The sequence below is a fragment of the Mya arenaria genome, chromosome 13, assembly GCF_026914265.1.
Source record: "Mya arenaria isolate MELC-2E11 chromosome 13, ASM2691426v1".
Taxonomy (NCBI): domain Eukaryota; kingdom Metazoa; phylum Mollusca; class Bivalvia; order Myida; family Myidae; genus Mya; species Mya arenaria.
This window is the reverse complement of record NC_069134.1, coordinates 57,173,772-57,197,712: the sequence shown is the minus strand read 5'-3', so window position 1 is coordinate 57,197,712 and position 23,941 is coordinate 57,173,772. Positions and strand designations below refer to the sequence as shown.

Here is a 23,941-nt window from a genome sequence, read left to right as displayed (position 1 = left end):
AACTAAGAAGTGAAAAACATCTTCAGGTCTATTTTCCAAAGCGAAAAACATGGCCATGTCTATTTTTCGAAGTTAAAAACATGGCCTAGTCTAATTACTGAAAAGCGAAAAATTTGGTCAAGTCTTTTTTCCAGAGTGATAAACATATCCATGTCTACTTTCCAAAGAGATAATCATTGCCAAGTCTACTTTCCAAAGTGAATAACATGGCCAAGCCTATTTTCCAAAGTGAATAACATGGCCAGGTCTATTTCCAAAGTGAATAACATGGCCAGGTCTATTTTCCGGCGTGAAAAACATGGCCAAGTCTATTTTCCGAAGTTTAAAAACATGGCCAGGTCTTTTTACTGAGAAGAAAAACATGGCCAAGTCTATTTACTGAAGAGAAAAACATGGCCCAGTCTATTTTCAATGGTGAAAAACAAGGCCAAATTTTATTTTCCACTCTTTGACAGGGTAAAACAAATGGCTATGGCTAATTTCCATGTTGAATCACATGGCAAAGTTGATTTTCCCTGCTGATTTTTCGTTGTGAATCATTAATTGACCCAAAGTTACGTACTGAAAACAATTAAACAACTATACTTTTAACATCTAAATCCTACATTACAAATAGTTCATAACACATGCATACCAAATACTGCCTTTTTTAAGTTTCTCCATACTGCGTAATGCTCTTATGTACAGATTACTCCTTAAAAAGCCCTTGAATATTGCAAAGCACATGCATGGGGGTTGGGCCGGTCAGCCTCGGTCCATATACACCTTCGGGGGCTGACTGGCCAGTCCTTATAATGTCATATGACCCTCAGTGGTGTGTAATATTTCTTATTTATAATCTATATATTTAGACGGAGCTGGCAATATTTTTAGGTTAAAGATGACAGAAAACAGCTGGATTTTCAAGTCAACAACATAAACGCTAAGTCAGTGAACTGCCTTTTCTGTAATGAACATACATCGATGTTATTACCTTTGCTAAATCGATCGTGAATAATCTGCAATATTTTACATAAAAATGCTGTAACAGCTTTCAAATGAGTTTGTTCTGCAAATGTATAAATAAATATCAGTGTAAGTCTGTGTTAATTACAGGACAGAACAAAGTTTATTTTGTTTTAAACAGTTTACAAAATATACACAATGATATGAGTAAAAATGGCTTTTGATCATTGATAAATTTTATCTTGTGCATTATATACATCACCAAAGAAGATAAACAAGAGGGCCGCTGAGTAAACACCATGTTGCTCATTTTTTTCCCTCAAAAGGAGCATAACACAAGAATTATGAAGGCCTCGTTATATTTATGTGTAAATATCTCTGGCAACATGTATACCAAGATAGCGACAATGTTGAATGACAGCTAAAAAAATACATGTGGTTGGATTATAAGTACAAGCCTGCAAGGGCAAATACAAGTGTTGGGTAATAAATGCACATAATTTAGTTTTCCATAATAAAGCCTTGTTTCATAATTTCTGAAGCCAAGTTAGTAACTTAAACATAAGATACAGTCAAACCCCATTGGCTCGGACTTGCTTGGCTCAAATTCCTCTTTGGCTCAAACTAGACGTTACTTGTAAAGGACTGATTTCTTTATACTGAAGGTAAACATTCCCGCTTGGCTCAAATTTTCAAAGGCTCAAGGTAAAGAGATGGGAGTTAGCCAACAGAGTTTGACTGTATCTCTTTTTCATTAAAAAGTCAGCTGGTCTCTGTAGTGAACTTCTATGCAACAATAATTGTAAACATAGAAGCTGCCTGGAGGGGATGGGTGATGCTTTTTCATATCATGGCGTTGCATGGACAATTTCAATCTGCTTGTCCGGTTAGCCCAGTGGTTAGGGCACTTGCTTGTCACCAAGGCAACCTGGGTTTGATTCCCAGTCTTGGTGAATAAGAGTTTGGTTGAATGGTCACAAAGACGGACAAATGGTTTTTCTCCAAGTACTCCAGTTTCACCCACAACACCACACTTTCGCGCAACATCATGCCAACGAGATTTACTAAGTATAAGTTATCATATCTTCCTTCACAATCATTGTAAAATATATAATTTTTAAACTAATTTCCATCTAAAATGACTTATAAATTCAAAGGAATTCTCTGAAGGCGCCATGTTTTTTCAACCGGAAAATGGGGTCAGCTAGAACAGATATGTCAAAATGCAGTATAATTCTCCTAAAATTCTTCAAACCCCAAATCTTAAAAATCTTTGTTTCTTTGTTTAAAATATACTATGGTAAATTCTCAATTTTAGGCATTTTAAGGCTATTTTCACAATTCCAAAGGCCCTTAGTCTCTAAGGCATAGTAAAACCTATCTAGCTCTTTTTGATAAAAGTTAACAGTAATTATATGTGAAATAGAACACGCTTTTAAACGCAGAAAAACACTTAAGTTCACAAGTATTGCTTTTCTGGGGTTCTTTCGTGCAACTCACCCCAGGTAACATTGTCAGATCATAGCATAATCATTGATTACACGAAACAATCACTAATGATGGTGACAGCCAGGTCGTGGATAATTGCCGGCATCACTCGGGAAAAATGTGCAGCATGATATTAAACTAGAATTCTGCGAATGGGATGTGTTTCCTGTCATGACCAAGATTGAGGACTCTAGGCCAAGTATTTATAAAACTATCGATCATCAGCCAAAGTAATCCATATAAACAGCCGCTTCAGAGTCTTTGACGATTTTTGTTTTTGCGCCTCTATGCGAACATAATGAATATCCAAATGTTAAAAAAGATACCTTAGTGCCCATTATTATCACCGTAGGCTAAAACCAAAGCAACGGCAATTTTTCTAGACCTTGACCTTTGACCTATTGACCCTAAATTTAATAGGGGTCATCTACTGACCATGACCATTGTGCATACCAAGTTTGAAGACTCAACAACAAGAAGGCGCATAGCTGACTTTACGCAAATACGCAGTTGCATAATGAAATTTTGACAGATTAAGTTTTTGTCATACCAAAAACCCGATTATGAAAAAAAATAATAAAGGGGGGTAGGGGCTAAAGGGGTTAATATGCTGTCCATCAATGAACTGCCTAATCCCAAATTGACCCTAGCTAGGCGTCTGACGAGTCGTTCAAAAGTTATTCATTAGAAACTAAAGTGTGACGCCAACAACAACAACAACAACAAAGTAATCCCTATCATAGCGCCTATATGTTTGCCATGCTGCGTATAGGCAACACAAAAAGTTCAAAATTCAAACACCCGCAATATGATATCAAAAGTTCAACAGTGAGCACATGATGGTGCATTTTTAAATCTAGGGCATTAATAATAAAATAAATAGCACTGTTTAGATTATTTACACAAAACAACAGGATATCAGAAAGGTATTTAAAACCATGCATAAATAAAAGCACACCATTTAAAGAACATAAAATATAACTCACCACAGAATGTCAAGGTATATTTCCACTATAATTTTATCGAACACTAAAACCTAACAGTGTCATCAATATCTCACTACATGCTTCTAAAATGTAAGTCAATTTGAGCGTTCTAGTTTAAATTTAAACTGATAAAATAGTTTTGTTAGTGCACAGTCACCGGTCGCTGTTTACTCTTATGAGTTTAAATTTCATTGTACAAACCTAAACAGAGATTTGCTACTTAAATGGGGGTATTTTCTATGTATGACATTTTATTGAAAGAGACTGTATGATTTACAAGGACATGACCCAGTTAATACCAATCTCAGTGACAAACTACCTGCAGTATTAAGACCTGTAATAAACAGAGAGATCAATATTCATATAACTTGGTAGTGATTTACTACAGCTGCGGCTAACTCATCATCGCAATAGAAGCACTGATTGCAAGACGAAACGGAAAAATGAATAGCAAATATTACAAAATAAATTATTATAACAATTAAATAGTAATGATGTAATATCAGAGACAATGATTGGATTTTTTTTATCTCTTCCTTTTATTTTAAGAATAAAATGAACACAGTCTGCCAAAGATAATAAATTATTAAACATGGGAATAATTGCTCGACAGTAGGGTGACGTCAAGGCAGTCATACTTATGTAATATAGTCATGCTCAGACAAAAAATATTTATCTTGGGCGTTCTGTTATCCTTTTTTCTTCCATTTTTGAGAGTGTTTCTTTGGGGGTTTTCTACACCACGAGTGCGAAACAGTGGCTCCAGCTCTTTTAGGAGCTGTGTATAAAAAGGAGCCAATGACACTTCCGAGCTAGAGCAAAAGAACGGATATCATCGTAAAACATAAGTATGACTCGTTATTTTATCTAATATCACAATTATGAGGGCTTATTTGAGAAATCGGGGAATGCAGTGCCATATAAATATGTTTAATCTTCACACGTATTTGGGTTATTTTGTAAACATATTGTTTATGGAGTTATAAAACCGATTCTCCCATCAAACACATCAATGTTTACAAACGAAAGTAGAACATTTTCACCAATTTTCAGCTGAATTTCACTCAAGAAGCTTACATTTAAGATAAAGCCAGTATTATCGAGTGCTTTTATTTTGTCGGGAATAAAAATGACCGCCTGATTACCGGAATAAGCATGTTTATACTCCTTTTCTGGGTTGAGCTGGAGCCAAAGCCAGGGAGCTGGAGCCAAAGCGTGGAGGCTGAGCCAATACGCTGTATGATAATGCCTGTTTTGATGAGAAATATCGGCAAATTCCGAACGCTAAATTCTTTATTAATAACAATTATTCCAGAAAATGTGTGTTTTCGGTCCACTATCATGGTGTGTTAAAACGCAATTACCCGGGCGTTATCGGTAAAAAAACGTGCATTATTCAGTAAATTTACGTGCCGTTAATTCCCGACTTTTTTGTTTAACGTAAGCTCTATCAGGGCCCGCATCATAACAATGGAGACTGAGCGACCTGGTTTCTTACCGAAAGTGGGTCAACGATGCAAATATTGCACTAAAACATATTTCAGCATATATAGCTGTATACAAACATTAAAGATGAAATAAACCACATATAACTTACATATTTCCTTCTGAAATATCTTTTCCTGGCAAGCTGATGTGTGTTTACTAGATAGTACTTTCTGCAGTTGTTTTGACTTTTTATTTGCTCTAAAAGCACTAAATTAAGTCTAAAATGTTTAACTCTTCCTAACTCTAGTCATTTCTGTTGATTTTATTCAGAACAAACGACTTATAAGGACATGATTCCATTACTTCGTATGCAATGAACAGAGTTTCAAATATATTTTTCTCTGTTAGATGCTAAAGATGCTGAATGGTAAATCGGTAAATATTCGATAACCTGATAGGTATTGTGTGTAAATAATCCAGGTAATCCAGTATTACTAAAAAACAACACACTTTCCAATCAACTGAACACTGAAAAAAATGGCGTTGAAACAAAAATGAAACTGTCTAGTTTTTTTGCAGCCCTATTCGAGCTTAATGTAAAACTTTTTCAGTGACATCACTCGTGACGTCACACAAGTACATGTTATTGAGGTTATTTTGAACTAACTGTTTAGTTAGTTTCTGTATTTTCGTGACATTAAACAGCTTTTCAACAAAAAAATTACTCATGGCGTGTAATTTTATGCAATAATGGTTAATACACCTTTTTGCGGTTGTTACCATCTGCAAAGGCCCTTCAAATGGTTTACAACCCTCGCGCTACTCGTTGGGCTGTAAACCATTTTGCGGGCCTTTGCAGATGGTAACGACCTCAAAAAGGTGTGATTACCCTATATTAATTAATAAAAAAATGTTAATATGTTATCGTAATAATAAAGCAAACTTGTGTTGTGTTATGACAAAAAGATAAAAAAGTTGTAAAAACGGTTTATCTGTGAGAGTGCAGCTTTAATATCGTGTGCTTACTTATGCTGTATAGACACCTTGCAGGTCCAGGAAACAATGAATGATTGTAAGAATTCACACTAGTTTTCTCTTAATCTAAGCCAAGCTTGCGTTTAATGTCAGTAAAAAGGGTACCTCATTCTGTTATATATAGGAAATATAAATCAAATGTACAGAAAAATAAGAAAATTAACACTTACACGTATTAAATCCGATTGATGTACTAGCGGTCAGTTGATTATCAGATGAATTGCATAAAATAATCATAAATAATTATATATTTAAAAAAATACAACACTATCTTAATACTAGTTATAAATAAAAAACTGCAACTATTCCAAATATGACCAGTTGAATGCATTATTATACAGCGTATTGGCTCAGCCTCCATGCTTTGGCTCCAGCTCCCTGGCTTTGGCTCCAGCTCAACCCAGAAAAGGAGTATAAACATGCCTATTCCGGTAATCAGGCGGTCATTTTTATTCCCGACAAAATAAAAGCACTCGATATTACTGGCTTTATCTTAAATGTAAGCTTCTTGAGTGAAATTCAGCTGAAAATTGGTGAAAATGTTCTACTTTCGTTTGTAAACATTGATGTGTTTGATGGGAGAATTGGTTTTATAACTCCATAAACAATATGTTTACAAAATAACCCAAATACCTGTGAAGATTAAACATATTTATATGGCACTGCATTCCCCGATTTCTCAAATAAGCCCTCATAATTGTGATATTAGATAAAATAACGAGTCATACTTATGTTTTACGATGATATCCATTCTTTTGCTCTAGCTCGGAAGTGTCATTGGCTCCTTTTTATACACAGCTCCTAAAAGAGCTGGAGCCACTGTTTCGCACCCGTGTACACATTAACTTCCATATCAGAATGGTAACAAGTGGAATGGGGGTAGCCGTTCAATCAATCATATGGATAAAATACAGCCTTTTTCATTAATTGCACACATATACTAGTTATGAATGTTGTCCTTGAAAATATGGTACAAAAAGGTTACATCACCCGCTACCCTCGTGATAGAAATTATACACAAGTGCCGCAGCTTAATAACTTTGATAGCATGGAGATGCAAGCACTGGATTTTAGTTAATAGTCACTGGATTCTAGTCAGTAGTCACAGAATTTCAGTTAGTAGTCACTGGATTCTAGTCAGTAGTCACAGGATTCCAGTTAGTAGTCACTGGATTCTCGTCAGTTGATCACAGGATTCCAGTTAATAGTCACAGGATTCAAATCAGTAGTCACAGGATTCCAGTTAGTAGTCACTGGATTCTAGTCAGTTGATCACAGGATTCCAGTTAATAGTCACAGGATTCCAGTCAGTAGTCACAGAATTCCAGTTAGTAGTCACTGGATTCTAGTCAGTAGTCACAGAATTCCAGTTAGTAGTCACTGGATTCTAGTCAGTTGATCACAGGATTCCAGTTAATAGTCACAGGATTCCAGTCAGTAGTCACAGGATTCCAGTTAATAGTAACAGGATTCCACTCAGTAGTCACAGGATTCCAGTTAATAGTCACAGGATTCCAGTCAGTAGTCACAGGATTCCAGTTAGTAGTCACTGGATTCTAGTCAGTAGTCACAGGATTCCAGTTAATAGTCACAGGATTCCAGTCAATAGTCACAGGATTCCAGTCAGTAGTCACAGAATTCCAGTTAATAGTCACAGGATTCCAGTTAATAGTCACAGGATTCCAGTCAGTAGTCACAGGATTCCAGTTAATAGTCACAGGATTCCAGTTAATAGTCACAGGATTCCAGTCAGTAGTCACAGGATTTCAGTTAGTAGTCACAGGATTCCAGTTAATAGTCACAGGATTCCAGTCAGTAGTCACAGAATTCCAGTTAGTAGTCACTGGATTCTAGTCAGTAGTCACAGGATTCCAGTTAGTAGTCACTGGATTCTAGTCAGTTGATCACAGGATTCCAGTTAATAGTCACAGGATTCCAGTCAGTAGTCACAGGATTCCAGTTAATAGTCACACGATTCCAGTCAGTAGTCACAGGATTCCAGTTAATAGTCACTGGATTCTAGTCAGTAGTCACTTTATTCTAGTCAGTAGTCACAGGATTTAAGTTAATAGTCACACGATTCCAGTCAGTAGTCACAGGATTCCAGTTAGTAGTCACTGGATTCTAGTCAGTAGTCACTGTATTCTAGTCAGTAGTCACAGGATTTCAGTTAATAGTCACACGATTCTAGTCAGTATGCACAGGATTCCAGTTAGTAGTCACTGTATTCTAGTCAGTAGTCACAGGATTTTAGTTAGTAGTCACTTGATTCTAGTCAGTTGTCACCGGATTCTAGTCAATTGTCACTGGATTCTAGTTAGTAGTCACAGGATTCTAGTTAGTAGTCACTGGATTCTAGTTAGTAGTCACAGGATTCCAGTTAATAGTCACTGGATTCTAGTTAGTAGTCACAGGATTCCAGTTAGTAGTCACTGGATTCTAGTTAGTAGTCACTGGATTCTAGTCAATAGTCACTGTATTATAGTTAGTAGTTTTCTAGATTATAGTCAGAAGTCACAGGATTCCAGTTAATAGTCACTGGATTCTAGTCAGTAGTCACACAATTCTAGTCAGTAGTCACAGGATTCCAGTTAGTAGTCACTGTATTCTAGTCAGTAGTCACAGGATTTTAGTTAGTAGTCACTTGATTCTAGTCAGTTGTCACCGGATTCTAGTCAATTGTCACTGGATTCTAGTTAGTAGTCACAGGATTCTAGTTAGTAGTCACTGGATTCTAGTTAGTAGTCACAGGATTCCAGTTAATAGTCACAGGATTCTAGTTAGTAGTCACTGGATTCTAGTTAGTAGTCACAGGATTCCAGTTAATAGTCACTGGATTCTAGTTAGTAGCCACAGGATTCCAGTTAATAGTCACTGGATTCTAGTCAGTAGTCACAGGATTCCAGTTAGTAGTCACTGGATTCTAGTTAGTAGTCACTGGATTCTAGTCAATAGTCACTGTATTATAATTAGTAGTTTCTGGATTCTAGTCAGAAATCATTGGATTCTAGTCAGTTGTCACAGGATTCCAGTTAGTATTCATTTGATTCTAGTCAGCTGTCACTGGATTCTAGTCAGTAGTCACTGGATTTTAGTCAGTATTCACTGGATTCTATTCAGTAGTCTCTGGATTCCAGTTAGTATTCATTTGATTCTAGTCAGTTGTCACTGGATTCTAGTCAGTAGTCACTGGATTCTAGTCAATAGTCACTGTATTATAGGTAGTAGTCACTGGATTCTAGTCAGTAGTCACTGGATTCTAGTCAAAAGTCACTGTATTATAATTAGTAGTTTCTGGATTCTAGTCAGAAGTCACTGGATTCTAGTCAGTTGTCACAGGATTCCAGTTAGTATTCATTTGATTCTAGTCAGCTGTCACTGGATTCTAGTCAGTAGTCACTGGATTTTAGTCAGTATTCACTGGATTCTATTCAGTAGTCTCTGGATTCCAGTTAGTATTCATTTGATTCTAGTCAGTTGTCACTGGATTCTAGTCAGTAGTCACTGGATTCTAGTCAATAGTCACTGTATTATAGTTAGTAGTCACTGGATTCTAGTCAGTAGTCACTGGATTCTAGTCAATAGTCACTGTATTATAGTTAGTTGTCACTGGATTCTAGTTAGTAGTCACTGGATTCTAGTCAATAGTCACTGTATTATAGTTAGTTGTCACTGGATTCTAGTCAGTAGTCACTGAATTATAGATAACAGATCACTGGATTCTAGAACTAGAACAGATCGCTGGATTCTAGAACTAGAAGTTCAACTCTAGATAATAGTCACTGGATTCTTGTAACTAATAGTTCAATTCTAGTCAATAGTCATTGGATTCTACTCAGTAGTCACTGGAATCTAGTAAGTAGTCACTGTATTATAGTTCATATGCATTGGATTCTATTCAATAGTCACTGGATTCTAGTCAAAAGTCACTAGAGTTTAGTAACTGGATTCTTTTCAAAAGTAAACAGATTTTAGGTAATAGTCACTGGATTCTAGTTAATAGTCACTGGATTCTAGTCAATAGTCACTGGATTCGAGTCAATTTTTATTTGAGTCTAGTAAGAAGTCACTGGATCCTAGTCACTTGATTATATCACGTAGTAACTGGATTCTAGTCAGTATTCACTGGATTTTAGTAAATAAACACAGGATTCTACTCAGTAGTCACTGGAATCTAGTAAGTAGTCACTGTATTATAGATAACAGATTACTGGATTTTAGAACTAGAAGTTCAATTCTAAATAATAGTCACTGGATTCTTGTAACTAGTAGTTCAATTCTAGTCAATAGTCATTGGATTCTACTCAGTAGTCACTGGAATCTAGTAAGTAGTCACTGTATTATAGATAATAGTCACTGGATACTAGCTAGGTGTCACTGTTTCTAGTAAAAAGTCACAGGATTCTACTCAATAGTCAGTCTGTACGAAAGTTCGTCGGACCTCGGCTCCCGCCGGTAATAAATGGCGAGGTCCGGCAATCGCATGTATATTGTAGGCCCGCGTGTCCGGCAACAATTTTAGGGAAAAATCTGTTGTTTATTAATTATGTGTCAAAGGTGTTTCTTGTTAATTTAATTAACTAACCTATGTTTACAACATAAATTCAGGGCTTTTAATTGACTCGGGTTTTGACGCACAGAAAGCGTAAATGACCCGGAATTGACGCATCATTAATTTGTGCAATGCGTCAGTTTTAACCTGGGATAATTTCAGTGCAAGAGTCGGTATCATTTGAAAGGAGCAGCAAGGCAAGCTCTAAATGTTTGTTTAATCAATTAAAGTCAAAAGCAATTAACTGCCGAAGTGACAAGTGATTATCAATCTGGAATCTGACCGTTACCAACTCAAACTAATGACGTAATTATAAACTCCGCAAATTAACGGATATCTTCGGCTTTTTCGCTAAGTACGATGGTTTGAAAAACACCAATGCTTAAATATATTTTGTATTTTTATATCTTGTCTTATATGAAATTAATGAAATTTGTGTTCGTTCTTAATGTGTAACAGAAAGGAATAAAGATTTTTCGTAGCACATGATCTAAAAAGCGCGGGAAACAGGTGCATGCTACCTTCCTGTCAATTTTAATGAAAGTGAAAGAAGAACTGTGTAAATCGTTGTCAGTGTATAGTTCTATAACAAAAGAGTTTTATTGTTATGTGATTAATGAAAAATAAAAAACAATGACTATGTTACAATATTGAGATAGGGACGTTGAATGTTTTTGTTTACTTTAGGAAAAAATATGAAAAACTTTAAAGTGAAACTGAAAGTACAAATATGTTGTTGCAACTATAAAACAATCGATGGTGCATATAGGAGTCTGACAAGGATGCATAGGGTTACATAACGAGTAATACATGCATAATTCCTGTTTCACTCAACATGAAATAAATAATACGTTCATAGGAGTCAGAACATATTTTTCCAAGTTTTGACTCTTGGAATTTGTTTACCACCCAAGAGACTGAGAAGGAAATAAGACAACAACGTATTCTATAAAGATCATATTTCTTTTTCCTTGAATTTTTTCTAGAATTGAAAGTGGATTAATACCGCTGATCTTTATAGAAAATAGATTTTGTATTTTTTATTTATGTTTCGGAAGCTATTAAACCAAGTATAGATAATCATTACCTTGCAATGCCATCTTATGACAGATAATAACTATTATTTATGAAGAACGACCAAGAATTTAGAAATAAAACAGACAATGACTCTTAAAGATCTGATTTTGACTCTTGAAAATCAGACCTCATTCATCAGATGTTTGATAATGATAAATCTAACAGTATGGTACACATAGCATCATCACTCTGGTTTTATATTACGAGAATGACTAAAATGTACATAAAATTTTCGGACCTGCAAAAACTGGTCCGGTCCTGCAATGCAGACAGTATTGCAGGACCTCGTGTCCTGCAATATGATAATGACTTTCGTACAGACTGAATAGTCACTGGATTCATGTCAGTAGTCACTGGATTCTAGTAAATAGTCACTGGATTCTAGTCAATAGTAATTTGATTCTAGTCAGAAGTCACTGGATTCTAGTCAGTAGTCATTTGATTCTAGTCAGAAGTCACTGGATTCTAGTCAATAGTCATTTGATTCTAGTCAGAAGTCACTGGATTCTAGTCAGTAGTCACTTGATTTTAGTAAATAGTCACAGGATTCTACTCAGTAGTCACTGGAATCTAGTAAGTAGTCACTGTATTATAGATAACAGTCACTGGATACTAGCTGGAGTCTAGTCAGTAGTCACTGGATTCTAGTAAAAAGTCACTGGATTCTAGTCAATAGTCACTGGATTCTAGTCAATTGTCATTTGATTCTAATCAGAAAACACTGGATTCTAGTTAATAGTCACTGGATTCTAGTCAGTAGTCACTGGATCTAGTAACTGGTCATTTGATTCTAGTATTGGTTGAGCTGACATGAGGGTCTGGCAGGCTTGGTATCAGTCGCGCCGGCAACAAGGATCGCAACACAATGAGCATGTTTGTGGCAGGAAAACAGCCCGAGGGTGCTGCTGCACATAATGGAAATATTATTGTCGGAGATGAGCTATTGGAGGTAAAGAATAATCTAAAGATAGTGAATGTATCTGAGGGCAATTTAGCATTTGTTGACTGGTAATGAAATAAATCTTTCTAAAGGGTCCTTATAAGAATTTATTGACTGGAAAAATTATGGTCCAGATCTAGTCAATGGAGGTAAATGATATTATATAAAATATAAATGGGCTTTTGATGGCCATTTTGGAATTCATGGACTATTGGCAAGGAATACATTTGTCTGAGATAAGCTGCTTCGGGGATTAAATGAATATATTAAGGCTGTGGTTAAAGGTTTCCTGGGAGGCCCTTATGCATTTTGTTTGGGTTGAAATTTCGGCAAATGTTTGATTGGTATTTGTTTCCATAATTTGAACACAGTTCTTTTGTCATTTGATGCCAGCTTTTAAATCAGCAATATAGTGAATCATTGTTGAAAGTTGATATCCCATTTTGAAACATTTTTGTCACTGGTTTCTAGTCAGAAGTCACTGGATTCTAGTCAGAAGTCACTGGATTCTAGTCAATAGTCAATGGATTCTAGTCAGAAGTCACTGGATTCTAGTTTGTAATCACTGGATTTTAGTAAGAAGTCACTGGATTCTACTCAAAAGTCACTGAATTTTAGTAACTAGTTAATGGATTCTAGTCAATAGTCACTTGATTCTAGTCAATAGTCACTGGATTTTAGTAACTAGTTAATTGATTCTAGTCAATAGTCAATGGATTTTAGTTTAACTAGTCATTAAATTCTAGTCAATTGCTACTGGATACTAGTAAGAAGTCACTGGTTTCTAGTCAGTAGATACTGGATTATATAAACTAGTCACTAGATTCTAGTCAATAGTCACTGATTTCAAGTAAGTATTCACTGGATTCTAGTTAATAGTCATTGGATTCTATTCAATAGTAACTGGATGCTAGTTAATAGTCACTGGATGCTAGTTAATAGTGACTCGATTCTAGTCAGTAGATACTGGATTCTAATAACTAGTCACTAGATTCTAGTCAAAAGTCACTGATTTATAGTAAGTATTCACTGGGTTTTGGTTGATAGTCACTGGATACTATTCCAATAGTCATAAGATACTAGCCAATAGTCACTGGATTCTTGTCAGTTGTCAAAGGATTCTAGAAAATAGTCACTGGCTTCAGGTCAATAGTCACTTGATTCTAGTAACTATTGACCTGATTCTAGTCAATGGTCACTGAATTCCAGTCAATATTCACTTGTTTTTACTTAGTTAAATAGTCACTAGATTGTAGTTAGTTATATAAACACTAGATTTAAGTTTATATAGTCACTGGATTGTAGGTAATTATATAGTCACTAGAATCTAGTTAGTTATTTAGTCACTGGGTTCAAGTTAAAACTACTGGATTCTAGTTAGTTATTTGTTAACTGGATTCAAGTTAAAACTACTGGATTCTAGTTAGTTATATAGTCACAGGATGCTTGTTAGTTAACAATCACTGGATTTTAGTGACAGCATAATGAGAAAATGACTATATGAATTACAATGAATTTATATTAAGTAAAGAGATAAACGCCAAAAGGAAACATGAGATTCAACTTTTACAGGTAGTGTTAAATTTATTTGTAATTATGATCAAAAGCAAACAAATATTACTATTTGGGAAATAAAAGAACAAAACAATATTTATAAAAATTATTCCATTCTCTTTTTGCCTGAAAGTCATTATTTCTGATAGTTAGATTTTTTTAAATTGACTTTGCAGTAAGGCAAGCAAATTAAATTGTCCTGATTTATATTATTTCCAAAACATTCTTTTATGACATATTTTGTTCTGCTGTTCTGTTATAGTATATAGACTGTATATAGTGTTTGCATATATGACAATACATATTAATATACAAGAATGAAAAAATTCTTATTTGTATCCAAGATTTTCTTAATACTTTGCCAACTTAGACCTGCTAAACAAATCCCCCTGAATACTATCAAAATTCCTCTGAATTTTCTGCCTTCCTGACAAATCCCCCGAAATGGTCTCCAGAAAATATGGCATGTATGGTAAGAGAAAATGTATACTTTTCCAAAAGAAAAACACTGCATGTCTTATACAGTATCAAGAGATTAGACCCGATGTCTATCCTAGCGTATTATTAACCGTAAACTTCAGTAAAAGGAGTGTTCCTTTTCATAATGGTCTGCAACATAAAGCTATAAATGTATATAATAAATTCCGAAGCTTGTCATTTAGTACATCGGTCCAAATAAAAAAACAGTTTTTAAGCCTCTATGTATGAGTTCAGTCTACTAACATTGTCATAACATTGACAAGGATGCCAATATCCCCTTATTATTATTATTATTATTACAAGGATTAGGTGCAAATATCATATCAGATTCTCTGAGGCCAATGAATATTTATAAATCCATTTTGAGTATTCTCCGTTCCATATGAGAATTAAGTTTATGATAGCGAAGGCCATGGCTGTTTCACGAGGATTTTATTATTGCTAATTAATACATAAGCAATTATACCATCAGAACACAAATTCAAAATTTGCTAAGGAATTTGTGAAAAACATACCACTTATTAAGGCAAATATCATTCCATTACAGCCACACAATAATATATAATTAAGGTTGATGCCACTATTTTTTTTTCCAATTTTAATACATTATCGTGTTCAACTCATTTCACTTTAATGATGGAAACAAAAAAAAGTGCATAATATCATTCAGGTACAGATATTAAATACCAAAATATTTCATGTTTTGGCACTTTTTTAACTAGGGAAATTGTGGATGGACATTTTTTCGCAAGGGGAAACATTACCTTTAGAAGGCAGTAAATTGTTTCAAAACCTGAATATATCAAATTATTTTTACATTAAACAGAGTGCTGAAAGAACCTGTTCTGCTGTTGTTTTTGTTTGATGCAATGCAGACACTGATAAAACATAAACCACAACCTAGTATATAAAGTAAAGCTATATCTATAGATGTTTTTATAGAATTTTAAGACTTAAAGATGTACTATAGTCTCAATTATTTCTATGGTTTCCTTTGATTACAGAAGCCTCTTCAAAGTGGCAAAAATGTTATAAGAAAATGTGTATGGATTCCATGAGTTCTTTTGCTCCATTAATGAAAGGTTGTCAGCACCTCCAAAGGCAGTAATGTCAGGTGCGTCCATGCTTCCCGGTTCATTGTTTTGAGTGATAAACGTCCTCGATTCGGTGAATATTACCACTGTTTTCTTTATGTTTTAACGATAATTTTTAGAAACGACCTTGTGCACCGAATGAAGAGCAATTGCTCGTTTACGAAGACGCTTGTTATAGATCAAAATAATGTCTATATTAAAATATCTCGTGAAAACAATGCATGTTCTTACTAGGCTTCCCGACTCCCGACAGACCGTTTGGAATTGATGATTTTTTGCACATTTTTACCGTATATTTATTTATATATTATACTCATTTTCTTTCATGAAAAATTGTGGAATAATTTTTTAAATGACATATTCACTATCTTGACCGAAATAAATAAATAATTAAAAAAAAATAAAAAAAAAATATAAAAAGTAAGAAAATATGAAATAAGTATTTATCACATGCTTACCCTTGTTTTCCGTGTAATATACCCATTACGAATATTTTTATCTTACACATGTGTAAGATAATATATCAGATATTTCTATTGGCTAGACTAATCACACGCGACCTAGATATCCCTCCGCATTGTTTGTAAACAAAATGGTTTAAACGCCAACAAATACTAACCTCAATAATGAAGCGGAAGGACTTCCGGGAGACAAATGGCTTACGAATCATAGTGCCAGAAAGCATCTTGTTCGAAAACTTTCTGATATCAATGTTCCGCCAACCAGATAATGCAGATCACTAGTCACAGAAATATCCAGTCAGTCAACAAATACAGCCACATTATTGACAAACAACACGAGAACATTTCAAACATCTCCATTTTAACAGGCAATATGCGACAAATGCCATAAAATTTGCTTGCCAGTTTAATCAGCTGTCGGTTACCAAAACACAAATACGAATTCCGCAGCACAGGTTTCTCATCACACGTACGTCCCAAGACGGTAAGAACAGCTTGTTCTCTGGAAACATTCTTGATGGAACTTTTTCAACATCAACATCCATGCAGTGCAGAGTAAGGCTTCGTCGTAATCATCTGCATGTTGTGAAAATCCATGTCCACTAAGAAAACGCTTTAAAGTCATCGTAGAAAGCGACAGCGAATAACTTTTAAATCCGTGCACACATTAAAACTTGACAGACGCTGTAGGTCACATAAACCGCGTAAAAGCATGTACTCTCAGTGTGACGTCATCAAGTTGTGTACTTATTATGTTTTAATGGTTAAAATTGTTCGTTATTCATGTTGTTCGATATTTTACTACACATGTTTATACTTGTGACTTGTTCAGCGCTTTATCAGAATAAAAACTTGATAACTGCTAGCTGTTTTTGTCATTTTCATTTGGAACTATTTATATGGCGCATCGTTGACATTCCACTCAGTGTACTTTGGCTGTCAAACAATGAGTTTAGAAAGTGGAACGTGGAACTAAATTGGTAATAAAAACATCGTTTTAAGCATGTGATAAAAAAGATCTGACACTCGTTGTCATTTTATACAAGATTTTTATTAAACTCGTCCAAGAAAGTTGTTAGTAAGCTCGCCAGAGGCTCGCTTACTAACAAATTTCACGAACTCGTTTAATAAAATCTTGTATTAAATGACAACTCGTGTCAGATCCTATATGTATTACTGTATCCAGGCAATGTGAAGAGCACCTGTGCCGAGGTCGACATGATATGAATCTGTGTTTTCATAAAAAAAAAGCATATATTGTGATGTTGATTGTTCATGTTTGTTAACTCAATTCAAAATGTCATTTCTGATAAGCACGACTCTTCAAAGACTCAAACCTTCCGTGGTTGATCAAGTACGAAACAAGTGAGTGCGAAACGTCAATCTATTCAAAAATGGCGCTTTTCAAACTTTTACTTCTGCGTATGATATACTTCGCGCTTGTGAAAAACAACCTATATATTTATGAAAGTAAATATGTACCTTTTTGTCTTTTGTTCATAAGATAGGCTAAGCATTCCACCTGGGTACCTTCCACCTGTATCAATTTCGGAGCAACTACATCTTTGAGACGCTTTATTTGTAAGCGACAGAGTGAATGCGACTCCATTCGGAACACCTCGGCCATTATCCAACCATCTATCTCGAAGCTTGCCGGAGATGGCCGAGTTGTTACGATTGCGAGTTGTTAAGCTTGGATGTGTATTAGACGGTAGTCCGTAATAAAATCCGGAAAACGGGGAATGATTGACGGTAAACTTTTAGATAATTACTAAAATAGTTCAGTTCAATTTTAAATGTCAATATGGGAGCAAAATTATACGTGTAATATTAAAGCATGCACTATTTTAGACTTTTAAGCCAAAAACTACTTGAGGCAAGACATTAAACCCCAAACCACATTTTGACATAATAGTGTCCTTTTAGTGCGCTGATGGGCCATATGCCGTAAGCTGCACACCTTCTTCGGTCAAATCATTGACCTGTCTCAGACTTTTCCAAAATATACCGGGTCTATTGCCAAACCAATTATTGTACACTTACACCATTTTTATGTCATAATAAAAATCCTGGCATTTGGCTCATTTAAGGGAAATAGTGTCTAATAATGAATTTTAAGTGTGAGGGAAAGCTATTACGCAGACTTATAAACAGCTACAATGAGAACTACCTCTTAAGTCTAATTAATCTTCAGAGCAAACATGACACAATGAACAAAAAATATTGCCAACAACAATAAACATTACAGCTAACTTATGTCAAAATTTCACGGATGTGCAAACAAATAAAGAACCTGCAACTACTACAGCTTTTATGTCAAACCTGGGACCAATCCTACTCCCAGGTAAAACAAGGCACTCACTAACGCACCGGGTGCAAAAAGAGAACAACCTTAATACAGTCGTAATAAACGACTCGCAGAAATGAAAATCAACAACAACAGATAATAGTAGAGGAAGCGATTAACGCAATCGAAGCGGCAACTCAGAACAACGATGATTCAGGTGAGCCTATCTTTCCGACAATCGTAACAAGTCAGCCATCACCGGCAAACTTCGTGATATCTCTTCGTGATAATGATCGAGGTGTTCCGATTTTCCTTCTGAGTGTAAGTTCATAACGTCACGGACCTATAAACCTGGTTTATAGGTCCGTGATAACGCACTCGTTTAAATCTTGTTGTTTTTTCGAGTTTTTAACGAATCTCAAAGTCATTTTTATCTTAAGTAATTTCAAGTGGTTTCTTATTTAATTAGTCAATTTCTTATACAAAATGTAGTACGATCCTGTCATAAGCACGATGGAGAATCGAGTCGTAGTATTCAAGAATATAAAGGAGCAGATGCATTCAAATTCGAGATGAAATAATGTGAATTCTAAAAAAAAATCTTTAATAATGTTATGAAATATGCTGTGCACGGAATGCGCATTAATCGGTATCTTTGTTGTTGCTCTGAATTTTGTCCTTAAGTCCTGAAAGTCAAATTTTTTTGTTGACAGTCGGTTCGTGAATGGTAAGGGTATTTCAACAACATATAACTCTCAAATAATGTTTCAAATGTTGTTAGGTAGCTAGAACTCTTGACAAGCTTCATGTGCCAGAGCACATCGACAATGTCACAATGTTAAACCCCCAGCATGAATCAGTTCTAAAAAGATATATTTAACCGCAGGTAGCAAGAAGTTACGGCTGCGGTTCAATGCTCTGTTCAACGGTTTCAGGTCTTTGCAAATACGCAAGTTTCCGTAAGCCAATAACCATGACTGAAAACGTTACCAAGTCTGTGAGTGTGTCAACTTATGTACTTCTTTCTTTCAACTACAGATTTTTGAACTGCCTCTTTTAAATAATCTTTTATTGCGGCGATACGAACGCGACGTGCGGGCGTTTTCACTTTTGTGGCGTTTTCATTTAATATAAACAGTAAATATGACGATTTCTTCCGAAAACCACGGCATTACTCTCGAACACATATTTAAAACTGGATTTAGCTGTACTCTTATATGGTCAACCGGTCATTTTGCTCTACTAAACAAATGTTATGTACTGAATAGTAATCAAGTCCATAGCTTTTGTTGTAGAGCCAATATGACAATGACACCAAAATGATGTTTGTTTGTCCTCGGATTTTTTCAATAGCAAGCTGCCATCATTTTTATTGATGGTACAATTTGACCGAATGAAATTCTACAATATTTTTTGGTGCAAAATTGCATTCGGTACTTGATATAACATATATGAAAATATTATAACACGTAGCCAACCGAGAAAAATCCATTTACTTTCTAAAAACTAAAAGGAAATATCGCTGAATAACCTGTCAAAGTTAATCTACTATACAAAAATATTGCTAGTAGTAGCTAGTAGTTATTGTTCCTTTTATCCATTTAAATATTTGTTTTTTCTCGTAAAATCTGTTTGATACTGCTTAAAAAACATGGCTTACATACGTTGTATTTGATATAAGCATGTTGATATGTTTTAAGAAATAGAATGAGTTGTTTTAGTAAACCTAGCGTGGAGTTTGCTTCCGGAACATGTGACCTAGGTTAAACGTTAGCTGTGGCTCCGTTATTTTAAGTGTACTTTGCAGACATACTTATATTGGTAGATAAGTAAAGGCTGAGCCTAAAATTTGGATTGGTAGTTTTGTTTCACTATCATTATTCTGTGTGCATGCAACAACTCAACTGAACTCATTTCATTAAAACACACACATCCCACGGCTCAAAATACACAGTTTCTACAGCAATCATTATAAGCCTCCCGTCAAAGACGTCAGGGGTTCGATCCCCGGGTGGGGAACGTTCTTGTGGCCTCTCGCATTGACACTCAGTACAGGTGAATTTGAACTCCAGAGCGTTTAAAATACGCTGTTAGCTTTCTTCACTATCCAGCTAAATCAATTGATATAAACGAAATAATTATAACTATAACTGCAATGCATGAAATATACGTATCATATAAATATTTACAAAAATATACCAGGTTCTTACATGTTTATAATAATAATTTTAACAGTTGATATATTTTGATATCGTGTCACTATTTTCAGAATCCATTTTCCAGATGCATACTGCAATTTAAAAGATGTTCACAATCCATAACTTTTACTGTCATGTAATTTTGTTTCAGACAACAAATATATAAGAAGTGTCTCAACCTGCGGAGTATTTAGATTTCCCCCAAGTCCCAAGTCAACGATTTAATATAAAATTTGAGAATCTACATCTAGCAAAAGCAATCTTATTTTAATGGAAATTTCAAATAAAGGTATCTTTCCGCATTAAGAAGTTTTATTATATTTATGATGGTGATATCTTGGTCAAATATTAACTTCATGGTATCAGTTTTGGACAGAACGTTCAATTTCATTTTGTCTAAAAATAAATATGAATAAATCTTTATACCCTACATCTTGTGCAACGCATTTTTACCAACCCATGGTGGATGATACTGAGTTTGTGTTAGTAGCCCAAAAAAATCCACCCATATTCATCAGAGACATGATTATAATAGCTTATACCAGTACTTATATCAATTTACAAAGTAAGTAACACATAATTGTAGCGTCCATTATACTAAGAGTAAAACTTGTATTTGTTGATCTTTTAACACATAGATGTCTCTTGCAAAATATGTTTTGAATCGTTCATGGCAATACATGATGTTTGACTAGATATATTTAATTACAGATTTCCATCACCATTGATGCAGTTGCTTCGAAGTTCTGTATCTTCTGCACTTGTCAAGTATCATAATTTGTTTTTGCCACCTTTACAATGTATGAAAATCTTATTATATATGTTTTGTGCATGGCTAAAGGCTTTACTATAAATTGTCGGTATTGTCAATAAAACTTAAAACTTGACGTTGTGATTCACACTCTGAACATAAGACATATAATAACATGCATTTTTTGCATATTACATATCCAAGATCCAAAGCTCTCTTGTAACATAACTATATAGTACGTCTATAAACAGTGCAAAAATGGTCGGGCATTACTTATCTCCTTATTCAATATTGGGTCACTGCATCTCGATCAGTATTCATTTCTGTCACAACTGCACGTCGGAGGTCACATTTTCTGCGTTTTGCAACACAATATTACAGTATGCGATACACTTTCTTTTAAATCTTGTAATAAATCACCATTGAATACCCTTTTCTGTAACGCATGAATCAACATATGGTGGATTGTTTTATCAAATGCCTTGCGAATGTCAAGATACAAGTAATAGAACCTACCCGCTTTGTTTTGAGTTTTTTTTCTGAACCATTGCTTGGAGTCACAAGACGTTAATATCTATAGCGATTATTTAGTGAATATATTAATTAAGCTTTAACCCACACGCCACGTTTCTATTCAATGCTTGTTTCAGGGAGAATGCCACCCTGACATTATTCATTTTTTCACCATCGTTCTCAGTCACTGGTTTCATCATGCGAACACATTGTTCCTCAACTGGAAACCTTGTCAATTCAATAAAGGCATCACTGGTACATGAATTAAGCACAGACTCACCCTGTTTCATGTATTACGCCTTTGCTGCAACATACTGGTCTACGTTATATCATATTCTTACCCCTTTATGCTATGTGTACGTATCACTATGTTAGTTATGTTCTCCATTTCTTAATGTGCATACTTCATTATGATATGTGTACTTTTAAGTAGAATGAGTAAAATGGGGCAGCATAGGCGTTCCATATTTTTGCAAATATGGCGGTATTGTCTCGAGAGTACAGACGCAAACCATCTTAATAGTTGTGCACATTCATGTATTAATTTTGGAGTATTCCTCCATATAATCCATAAAATTGTATATATATGCAATTAAAGGCTAAAATGTAGGCCTATATGTTTTATAACATAAGCCTACTTCTATAACAAGAGTCTGATCCAAGCGAATGCTTACGTGTAACAGTATAATATTTCTTGTCGCGTTTACATAATGCTTGTTTCATATATAACGTCCAATATAGGTTGATACAAAACTTTGTTTTTAATTTATCATGTTTAACTTCTTTGGCAGAACTTCTTTAATTTGGCACTTTTTAACTGGGAAAATGTGAAGCTACGTAGCTATTGATTTAAAAGAAAAAAATATAAAGGTTAATATTTTTTATCTGTACATAACGCATAATGTTAATTTTTGTTTTAATAAGATCGTTGATTCTTGGTCAAAAGTAAATTGGATTTTATCAATCTATTTAATTAACAATCGAATAATTATGTCCAAGGTGTGTGAAAAAAAACGTTGTACACGTACGTTACTATCTTTAATTTATCGAGCCGCAATATATCCATGAAGTGTAGTTTTCACTAGAAATGAAGAAATTTAAATAATTGCAGCAATAGATGTATATTGGCTGCAGAATGGACTCTAAAATAATAATAATAATAATAATAATAATAATAATAATAATAATAATAATAATAATAATAAAATATTAATAATTAGAAGAAGAAGAAGAAGAAGAAGAAGAAGAAGAAGAAGAAGACATAACTTATTTTTTACAGTGTGGTCTTCTATGTATACGCAAACATATATTGGCCTATTTCAAATAAGTAGTGTGTTGTATGTTGCTTTTGAATAAACTTTCTTCTCCGCAAACATATCACTTAACATATACAAATAATCTCTAGTATTAATAGTTTCCAAACAAATCATACATCATACCATCTGAATATGTCTTTTGGGAATAATCATGAAAAACACAATCAGCGGACACACCCTGATAATATATGAAATAGTATTGATGTAGAAGTAACAGAATAACTCGATAACGATATTTCTGACATAATGGAGGGTATTATTCTGACTGCTGCAATACCATATTTAGTATTGCACTTCACTTCACATGAGAAATAAGAATTATCCTTAGTGGGTGCTGGGATTCCCAGGTGGGTGGGTGAAAAGCGTTGTTTGTTAAGTGCAAATTCGTTTGTAAATAAGAAGGTGTGTGTTCCTGTAAGCACTTGTGAACAAGGAGTGCATCGTGATATTGACATTAATTTCCAAAGAACAGCCATTCATTGGCACTCCTGGAAATGTGCACAGGAAGTCATCGGAACAGTTCGGCCATTATCTAACAGAATTGAAGCTTGCCGGGAATGGCCGAGTTGTTACGATTGCAGAGGAAGGTGTACGAATAATGTTTGAAGCATTATACGAAAATTGAACTAACATTACACACATCTGTTCAAACAATAATAAGAAGAGAAAAGGTACAGTGAATTATATGTTTTGATGGATGGAAAGGTATGATAACACAATTAACAGTATGGATGAAACCTCATATTGTTTAAAATATGTGACCTCATTCGTAATAAAGACGATGGCTTCTTTGGAACTTTTTCTTAAAAAATACATTGTTAATAAAAATAATGTAC

At 34.7% G+C, this 23,941-nt stretch overlaps 1 protein-coding gene across 1 annotated transcript in view; it reads right to left on the bottom strand.

Moving 5' to 3' along the window:
• LOC128215412 (uncharacterized) overlaps positions 1-3,569 on the bottom strand; it is a 79,713-nt gene extending 76,144 nt beyond the window's left edge. Inside the window, exon 1 of the mRNA XM_052922097.1 lies at positions 3,420-3,569. The gene's annotated coding sequence lies outside the window, so the exon portion shown is untranslated. The remainder of the gene's footprint in view (positions 1-3,419) is intronic.
• Positions 3,570-23,941: the final 20,372 nt, after the last annotated feature.